This window comes from Chiloscyllium punctatum, chromosome 5, assembly GCF_047496795.1.
Source record: "Chiloscyllium punctatum isolate Juve2018m chromosome 5, sChiPun1.3, whole genome shotgun sequence".
NCBI classification, from domain to species: Eukaryota; Metazoa; Chordata; class Chondrichthyes; order Orectolobiformes; family Hemiscylliidae; genus Chiloscyllium; species Chiloscyllium punctatum.
In genome coordinates this window covers 107177354-107188651 of record NC_092743.1, presented here as the reverse complement: position 1 = coordinate 107188651, position 11298 = coordinate 107177354, and positions in this window count along the sequence as shown.

Below are 11298 nucleotides of genomic sequence, written 5' to 3'. Positions count from 1 at the left end.
AGGATGCAAACATATCCACCCAATCCTGTTACAATCAAGAGCATCAGGTCACAGTAACAAAAATGTAAATTATACAGTGGTGCAGAGAGATGTGGCAATTTGAATAACAACCATGACACCCTGCTGCTGAATTATGTAATCTCTATGTAAAAATACACTGTTGCAGATTTACTTAATCAACAATACAGTACACTGTTCTGGATTTGGTCAATTTGTATGTTAATATACATCATTCCCGATCTATCCAGTCTATGCCTTATTGCACATAGGGCTGGATTTGCTCCAGCTAGATGTTATTGTACATAATTTTTGATTTGCTTTTCTCTTTATCGCATGTAATTTCTTGTACATCAATCTACTAAATAAAAACAGAGTACTGAGGAAGGATCACTTGACCTGAAATGTTAACTCTGATTTCTCTTCACAGATGCTGTCAGATCTGCTGAGTTTCTTCAGCAATTTCTATTTTTGAATCGACTCAATAAGACTTGTTTAGAGACCGAGCTGAGGAAGACAATCGATTTTACTTCAAGGAAACTTAACAAACCCAATAACGAACAAACACCAATCCCCCTGATCTTTAACCAGTCCTGCTTTGAACCCCCAATTCAGGGTGTTGCACATTGTACTTTGGTTGAATCCAATATAGGAAATAGTAAAGATTGAACCAGAGAGTGAGACATTATCCAGTAAATGTATGAATCTCCTGGGTCAGTCAATGCACTTACCTTTCCCCAGGCACAAGCTTTAATCAAATGTTCCTTTCTGTCACCTGTGTTCCGAACGTGAGATGATTACCGTGAATATTTCATATCAGTCACGCTTCCGTCACTATTAACAACTTGGCTGTAAACATCAGTGTGAGGGGGTGAAACATAGAAACCTGAGTCTGACTCTTTTGCCCCTTGCTGTATTTACCTAAGCTCAGGAAGAGAATGGACAATGGCTAATTCAACCCCATGGAAACCACTTCAAAATCTGAACTATCCAAATGTTACTACAATGCTTTCTGAAATTCTGTCTCTGTTTATTTGTGTTTATTGCTTTCATGACTCTGAATGTCAAGGTGTTACCACGCCTCACTTACAAATCTCCCTTTATAAAAATTCTCCGGTGAATGTGATACCTCCCAGTACCTCCGTTTGCCTCCTGGATCATTGATAAGTTGATACCAAAGCACGGAGATGTTGCTCAATGTATTGCGGAGTTGGCATAATATCAACTAAAACTCAGAGGCATGAGCTGCTAAAGCAAGCGGGAGCAACACCACATCTCCTTACAGAGAAAATCAACTCATTGCCAAGGTCCAACACATACAGAAGGAACAAGAGTGGGCCTCTTGGTCCTTTAAGCCAGCTCCACCATTCAATAAGATCATAGCTCATCTCTACATTATGCCTTTCCCTGATGATCTTTCATCTACTTGGCAATCAAGACTCTATTTATCCTGCCTTAAAATATTTAAAGATTTTTCATCCGTTACCTTTTGAGGAATCAAATTCCAAAAGCTCGAGAGAGAGAGAGAGAGAGAGAAAAAAGTTACCTCTTCTCTGTTTTAAATACCTGCCTCCTTATATTTAAAAGTTTATTCTCAGGTGGACATGAAGCATCTACAGGTAATGGTGCTAATTCAAACAAAAATGAGAGAATTTTCCCTGGTGTCCTGCCCAACATTTATCCTTTACCAAAGTTCCTTAAAACAGGCTGTGTTCATTATCATAATCTGGTTTGTATGAGCATGTTGTCCACAAATTAATTGCTGTTTTCCCTTCAAAATTGCTTTAAAAATACTTCTTGACTGTAAAGCACACACCCTAAGATCACTTTAAGGTTGGGAAATATGGTAAATCAATGTAATTTCTGACTTGTTATTGAATTATTCCGAATATAGTTAGAATAGATTCATAGAACCTCTATAGTGTGGAAGCAGGTCATTCAGCCCATCAAGTCCACATTGACCATCCAAAGATCATACCACCCACCAACACCCTCCCCCCCTCCAAAACAAATTATCCCAGTAACGACCCTGCATTTCCCATGGCTAATCCATCCAGCCTGCACATATTTGGACACTATAGGCAATTTGGCACAGACTATGGGTAATTCAGCACAGACAGTGTGGAGGATGAAATCAAATCCAGGTCCTGCACTGTGAGGCAGCAGCGCAAACCACTGAGCTACTGTGCCAGTCAATCTATATCACAAATATAGATTTCAAATTGGTTTTCCTCTAAATCAGTTAATCTCTGCTACCACTCTCACTACTACAAAACAAATGTTCTATCCTTTCTTCAACCAAAGTTTATGGCCTCTACACTTGTTCATAACTTCCACTTGTCTGACATTTTCTTGTTATGACATAAAGTAATTCAACTGAAATGTTTTGTTTCCTTTGCTATTGATGCTGCCTGATGTGCTGAGCATTTCTAACATTTTCTCTTTGTGTTATTGCATTAAGTTGTTACATAAGAGGACATCAACTAATTTGGTAACTAGCACAAACATATTGAGAAATAAGGGCAATCTTTGGTAACTAGATCAAGGATAATTACCTATTATGGTAATCCTTAATAACATTACATGTGTATACATGATCCTATCCCAGTTTCTGGTAATCAGATACTGACTTAAAAGTGGGGAATTGATGTTTATTTATCATTATACAAGTATAATAACAATCGATTAAACTATCATATTATTCTGTTTAACATTAAACAATGTAGAGATTTGTAATCTAATACTTGACAAAGAAACACACCATGGCTTTTCACAGAGATACATTGCAAGAAGTTTGAAGCTTCAAGACTGTTTGGGCCCACATCTTCTTAACTTGCTAAATACTTTGGTGTTAAAATTTCTGGTGATATCAATTAGAGAAGGTTTGATGAGTTTTACTGTAAGAAGAGAGGAAACAAATTTAGCAGCTATATCCTGCATTAGCTTTATTTTAATTTGTCATGTTTTAATAGAGAATCAATTGCACTTGGTTGAACATAATAAGCTTTGTGTTGAAGTTAACTTTGAAAAAGTGCATATTTAAATATTTAACTGTCTAATCTTTGAGAATTTTATCAATCAAGACTATGTAACATCAGAATCTCATTATCTGACTCTTTGTACAGTCTAACTTTTGCTATTTTTGTACTTTTGTAGCTGTAGTTTGCTTGTTGGCTTCATACAGTTTAAAGTTTATGAATAACCTTCTTCCTGTATCATCTATTTTAAAAGTTAAGAAACTCATTTCACACAACAGCCACCACAGAAAATCACTTGGTAGGTGGGCTTTAACAACAAATAATGATCAGTGCTCCTTTATAGAGGGATTTTGTTTAGCAAACAAAAATGAGTCAGAGTATCAATCAAGAGAACATAAACTTCACCTGAACAAATTGGCAAGGAAAATATCAGGAAATATCCTGTTATTTTAGCTCAGTCATAAAAGTAACAAAATCGATGACAATGAAGCATCTCCAATCAGGAGATAGTGGGAAGTAGTCAGCATCCATCAACCTTAAGGCCAAGCAAAATATAATGATGTAATTGATCATGCTTTGGCTAGAAGGAGTTATAAGCATCAATTTTCAGTGACCAAGATGTGGCACCAAGCATGAAACTGAAGGTAGTAGTGCTCTGTTCTGTCAGAAGCACAAGATGAGTGTAGGTGCTGGAGAGACCAGAGAGTAAGTGTTGACCACATGTCCCAAGCTGACCCAGGAAGGAAGAACCAAAGTGAGCTTATAAAGTCACTGTCCTGCTTTGATATTATTACTTTAAGTATCCTGAGTTGCTGACTAGACTATCTCCTGCTGACTGAATGGTCAAAGTCTCAAATGAACAAATAGGAATTGGGATTGGGGTTTAAATCACAATCTGAATTTTACGTTGCTGTTAGTTTCCGTAATGCGAACATCATCAAGGACTGTTCAATGTGTTTGCCATTGCTTAGTATGGAGTCATGAGTGCAGACCACCAGACCACAGTAACAAAAAATGTAAATAATACTGTGGAACAGAGGAAGTTAGGAATCTGAATATCAACCTCAACATCCCACTACTGGATGTGCGTGTAAACATACACTATTCCAGATTTACTGAATCAAACATTATAATACACTATACTGGATTTGGTCAATTTATATGTTAATATGCATCATTCCCAATCTATCCAGTTGATACCTTTATTGCAAATTGGGCTGGATTTGCTCCAGCTAGATGTTACTGTATACAATTTTTGATTTGCTTTTTCCTTTGTTATTGCATGAAATTTCTGGTAAATTAATCTATTAAATAAGACTTGTTCAGAGACAGAGCTGAGGAAACCAATTGAATTTACTTAAAATAAACTTAACAAACCCAATCATCAACAAACAACGATTACCCTGATTTTTAACCAGTCGCACTTTGAACCCCCAATTCAGGATATTGCAAATTGCACTTTGGTGCATTCTAACATAGGAAATAATAAAAGTTGCACCAGAGAGTGAGACATTGTTGAGTAGATGTTTAAATCTCTTGGGTCACACAATGTCCCTTACCTTTCCCCAGGCACAAGTTTCAATGAAATGCTCCTTTCTGTTCGCCTGTGTTCTCAATGTGAGGTGATTACTGTGAATATTTCACATCACTTACACTATCGTCACTATTAACAACTTGGTTGTAAACATCAGTGTGAGGGGGTGAAACATAGAAACCTGAGTCTGACTCTTTTGCCCCTTGCTGTATTTACCTAAGCTCAGGAAGAGAATGGACAATGGCTAATTCAACCCCATGGAAACCACTTCAAAATCTGTACGATCCAAATATTACTACAATACTTTCTGAAATTCTGTCTCTGTTTATTTGTGTTTAATTGCTTTCATGACTCTGAATGCTAAGGTGTTACCATGCCTCATTCGAAATTTCCATTTATAAAAATTCTCCTGTGAATGTGATACCTCCCAACACTTCCTTTTGCCTCCTGGATGACTTTAAGGTTGATACCAAAGCACAGAGATGTTGCTTAATGAGACTCTCGAAGGAATTGCGGAGTTGACACAGGATCAATTGAAACCCAGAGGCACGAGTTGCTAAAGGGATAGCAAGCAGGAGCTACACCACCTCCCCTTACAGAGAAAGCCCACTCACCACCAAGGTCCAACACATGAACAAAGAACAAGAGTGGGCTACTTGGCCCTTCCAGCCTGCTCCACGATTGAATAGGATCATGGCTGATGTGATTTTAACCTTATTTCTGCATTATGCCTAACCCTGATGATCTTTGCTTTACTTGCTTAAATGACTGCTTTCTTACTTTTAAATTATGACCCCTAATTCTAGAATCTACCACAAAAGAAAACTTCCATTCCACATTCCCCTGGTCAAGTCCCCTCAGGGTCTTGTATGTTTCAACTAAGTCAGCTCTGACTCTTCCAAACTTCAAAGGATGCAGGACTAGCCCATTCTCATCAGACATCCACTCAGTACAAATATTAGTCTAGTCAATATTCTATGAACTGCTTCCAATGCATTAACATCCTTCTGAAAGTACAGATAATAAGTACTGTACACAATACTCCAGATGTGCTCTTACCAATGTCCTATAAAATTGAAGGATAACCACCTTATTCTTGCATTCAATGCCCATAGCAATAACATAAAACATACTATTAACTTTTCTGATTGTTTCTCGTATCTCCAGATTAACCTTGTGTGATTCATGCACGAGGACAGCAAGATCTCTCTGCATTTCAGAGTTCTGAATCCCTCACCAATTACATAACATAATTCATGTCAGTTAAGGATGGACAATAAACATTAGTCCAGTCAGTGATTCTATGATACCCACATTGTGTTATTTGCAGCAATGTGGTCCATCCACTCAATGCTGGCTCTTTTTTTCAATCTGACCACTCCACTTGTGATCCATCTCCACTGTCTAAATCTCAAGACTTCTATATCCTTAAATATGTCAAAACAAGGCCAATCTCAGGTGGACATGAAGCATCTAACTGTGCTATTTAAAAAAAAAACTGGTAAATTCTCCCTGGTATACTCTCAACATGCATCTCTTAATGAAATTCCCTAAAACAGGATGTGTTCATTATCATAATATGGTTTGAATCAGCATTTTGTACACAAATTGATTGCTGGCTTCCATCTGTATAACAGCGATAGCATTTCAAAAATACTTCTTGACTGTAAAGCATACATTCTAAGATCACTAAGGTTAGGAAATGAGCTACATAAATGCAAGTTCATACTGGTTATTGAATTGTTCACTGTATAATTAGAATAGGTTCACAGAATCTCTACAATGTGGAAGCAGGTCATTTGGCCCATCAAGTCCAAACTGACCATCTGAAGATCATTCCCCCCCAATAAACACTATCCCTATAACCCTGCATTCCTATGGCTAATCCACCTAATCTGCACACCTCTGAACACAATGAGCATTTCAGCATGGCCATTCCACCTAACTTTGGACTGTGGGAGGGAACCAGAGCACCTGGAGGAAATCCACACAGACACAGTGACAATGTACAAACTACACACAGACTTGTACTTGTCTGAAATTTTCTTGTTATGACACAAAGTAATTCAACTGAAGTGTTCTGTTTCCTTTGCTATTGATGCTGCCTGATGTGCTGAGCATTTCTAACATTTTCTCTTTGTATTATTGCATTAAGTTGTTACATAAGAGGATGTCAACTAATTTGGTAACTAGCACAAACATGTTGAGAAATAAAGGCAATCAGAAACTTTGGTAACTAGATCAAGGATAATTACCTATTACGGTAATCCTTAATAATATTGCAGGTGTGTATATGATCCTAACCCAGTTTCTGATAATAATGAGGAGATTGGCATTTCATGATTAGCTTAGCTTACTTATAATTATGCAAGTGTATTAATCAATGAATCTAATATATTAAATAACCAAAAGAACTGTGAAAGAAAACAAAAATTGCTGGAAAATCTGGCAGCATCTGCAGAAGTTCTGAGAAATATTCGCTCTGATTTCTCTTCACAGCTGCTGCCAGACCAGCTGTGCTTTTCCAGAAATTTGACTTTGAACCAAATATATTACTCTGCTTAACAGTAAACAATAATAATTTAATATCATGCAACTATTTAGCCTCACCTGACAAAACACACCATGGCTTTTCACAGAGCTACATTGCAACAAGTTTTAAATTCAAGACTGAATGAGGTGACATCTTGTTAAATACTTTGTTAAAAGCTTGTTGAAATTTTTGGTGTTAGCAATAAAAGAAGGCTTGGTGCAGTTTTACGGCAGGAAGACCTCAGCTGTTTGTGATTCATATAAAGGACTGGGATGAAAACATGGACAGGTGGTTTAGTAAGTTTGCAGATGACAGAGAGATCGGAAGACTTGTGGATAAAAAGGATGCAGTGGAATATAGATCCATTGCAGATATGGGTGGAGGAATGGCAGATGGAGTTTAATGCAGGCAAGTAGGAGATATTGTACTTTGGGAGATAAAATGTTAAAAGAAAGAGTTGATAATAGGACTCTTAACTGCATTGATGTACATAGGAATGTTGGGGTCTTCGTCCATAGCTCCCTGAAAGTGGTCTTACAAGTAGATAGTGGTAAAAAAGATGTATGGCATGCTTGCCTTGATTGGTCGAGGCATTGAGTACAAGAGTCAGGAAAATATATTGGAGCTTTACAAAAGTTTGGTTAGGCTGCACTTAAGAGTATTGCATTCAATTCTAGTTGTCAGACCACAGGAAGGATGTGGAGGGTGCAGAAGTGGTTCATCAGGACAGTGCCTGGATTAGAGGGTATGAACTATAAGGAGAGGCTGGGCAAACTAGGGTTGTTTTCTCTGGAGCAGCAGAGACAGAGGGGAGACCTGATAGAAGTTTATAAAATTATGAGAGGCATAGGCATAGGCAAGGTTGACAAAATACTTTTCCCAGAGTTGAAATGTCTAATATTACAGGGTATGCATTTAAAGGTAAGAGGGGGAAAGTTCAAAGGAGATGTGAGGGGCAACTTATTTTTAAAGAGAGTGATAGGTGCCTGGAACACACTGGCAGGGGTAGTTGTGGAGACCGATAGAATAAGCACATTGAAGGGGCTTTTAGATCAGCACATGAATAAGCAAGGAATGGAGGGATAAGGACCATGGGCAGACAGCTTTATATTAGAGTTAACTTTGTAACAGTATGCGTTTAAGTTTGTCTAATCCTTAAGACTTTTGTCAGTCAAAGCTATGTATTGTCGAATGTCATAATTTCACTACCTCACAATTTATTCATTCTAACTTGTACTATTGTTATAATTTGTAGCTGTACTTTGCAATCTTCTTTGTTTGAAGTTTATGAATAACCTTTTTACTGTATCATCCCTTTTAAAAGTTAAGAAACTCATTCCACACGAGGGAAAAATCACTTGCTGGTCCTTTGGAAACAAATAATGATCAGTGCTCGGTTTAATGAGGGACTTATTTCAATTGAGCATAAAAAGAGAAAATGAGTCAGAGTATCAATCAAGCAAACATTGCAGCATAAACCCCACCTGAACAAATTGGCAAGGAAAATATCATGAAATATCCTGTTATCTTAGCTCAGAGTCATAAAAGTAACAAAAGAAACCAACCAAATGAGACAATGTCTCTTTGGCTCAAGAAACCAGTCAGGAGATTGTGGGAAGTAATCCATCACTCTTCAGGACCAATCACAGAGATTGCTCACACATCCCTTCAGCCAATTAGAGGTAAGCATAGAAATAAACTCAGGTCAACCAAAATTTAGTCACGTAATTGATTGGTTGGAAGGTGTTAATAAACACCAGCTTTCAGTGACTGAGGCCATAGATCACAGAGTCTCTACAGTGTGGAAGCAGGCTATTCGGTGTATCAAGTTCACACTAACCACCTGAACAGAAACCCATCCAGGCCCACCCCTCTACTGTATCCCGGTCACTCTGCACCTCCCATGGCTTATCCTCCTGGCCTGCACATCCCTGGTATCTTTGGGCAATTTAACATGGCCAATTAACTAACCTGCACATCTTTAGACTATGGGAGGAAAACAGAGCACCTCATACCAAGCTTGAAACTGAAGGTAGTAGCACTGTTTCGTCAGAAGCAGACTAGTTTAGGTGCTGGATATCAGAGAGCAAGTGTTGACTACATGTCCCAAGCTGAACCAGGAAGGAAGAACTGTTGTAAGTCCTGCTTTGATACTATTACTTCATAACTTATCTATCCTAAGTTACTTCATCAAGCTATCACCTTTGATTGAATGGTTAGTATCTTAAATAGGGCTTGGGGGTTTAGTTCACAGTCTGAAATTTATATTGACGTTAGTTTCTATAGTGCAAGACCATCAAGAACTGTTCAAGGTGTTTGATGTTGTTTAAACTTGGTACATATCCGTACTAATACTCAAAAATAAAGCTATCCATCCATTCTAAAGAGACCAAATTCTTCAAAACATAAAGTGATCCAATTCCTTATTTTCACAGTGTATAGTTTTGATATCAAAGTGTGAAGTTTTGATATCAAATTGATTCAGCAAACCATTGAATGAAGAATTTGTGGGAATAACATTTAAAACAAATGTGAACGACCGGTATCGCACCAGTTCCATCACTAAGTTTAGATTACAATTGTTAATGCTTTAGCCCTTTTATCAGTATCACAGCTGGAATAGATACTGGCAAATAAATGAATACAAAGCTAAATAAAAATTGTAATGGAAAACACCAGTGTGTATTTTACTTTTAAGATAGAGACTCTGCTCCCGACTGGTTACCTATTTTGCTGATTGATAGTGACTTTGATTCGTTCTATGTCACAACAATGACTTCAAGATTCTAGCTGTTAACGGCAAAGAATCAGGAGTTTGATTCTCAGGAGTTTTGCATTTTCACTATTCAGATACATCAAATTTAACATCTCCGTGAAATAATATCGATACATTGAATCAACATAAATTACACAAGCTTCACACTATTTATTATATGAACCTTTGATAACCAGTATCTCAATATTTCTATCACTGTGTAATGTATATTTATCAAGGTGATAATCTCCATGACGTTAAATGTCCTTTGTTCAATGGGATATCCAAACCTTCTCTCAATGCTTCAACTGTAGACTAGCCAATACTTTGCAGATTTATCATTGGTGTTATAATGCAGCCGATTAAGGTTTTTCCACCAAACCTCTGCGTTGAAGAAATACATGCATGCACTCTACAGCTCTGGCCAAGTATCAGCATTCCTGGTGTGTGCAGAATCCAAGACAAATACCTTTGATATATGAGGCTCAGTTTTATGGTTATAGATTATTCATATTTAAATACATCCACTCTTTCAAACAAAGTCCTAGAGAATAAAGGACCAGTGAACTGTTTAAATCATGTGGATTTCATTTTTCAAACCAATAAAGATATCCACAGGGCCAACTATAAATCTCAACTATAAGTATCAAAAAAAAGTATTGTTACAGAGCAGAAAGGTTGTTCGTGCATTTCCAGCGAGAATTGAAATCAGAAATAAATTCTGGAAAAACTACAGGAAGTTGGAAAAGAACCTCTTAACCTAAAATTTCACAATTAAAGAAAATTTACACCAGAGTGTAAAGTTTTCCAACTTCCCCAAATTCTCAAGACACTTTGTCAACCAGTCACAATTGGATGCTAATAAGTTCATAATCTCTAGAAACTAATATCTCCATTATGCATGGCTTCCCAGTTTCCCCGAAAGACCTCAGAATAAATTAAAACCCTTTGAATTGCATTCACCATTGTAATGTATGAACATTGCACACAATTTGCACAGCAAGATAATAACTAATTAGCAAAAGGTCAAATTACAAGTTAGGTTTCAAATACAAAAAATGCTGGATGTAGTTAGGTCACACAGCATCTGAGGAGAAAAAAAATTAACTTAATTGACAAGAAAGATTTTGCTACTCTGTTTTGATGAAAGGTCATCAACCTAAAATGATATTTCTCTCTCTACAGACACTCCTAAATATCTCCAGTCTTGTCTATTTTTATTTTAAATTTTCCACTACCTGCAGTATGTACTTTTCTTTTGACAACCTGTTTTATCGTCTAACTTGAGAGATGACTATTAATTAGAATTCCAGAACTTCCTCCTTTTTCTCCAAACATAGCCCTGACAGAATTTATCTCCACTGGAGTCAGATCTCAAAAAACACCTCAATATTCATGCTCAAAATTGACAGGTAAGTGGCTGTTTCCAGAATAAGAATGATGAAAACTGTTCATGGACACCTGAAGGGAAAAAAGCAACGTTTCTCACAGACTCAAAGAA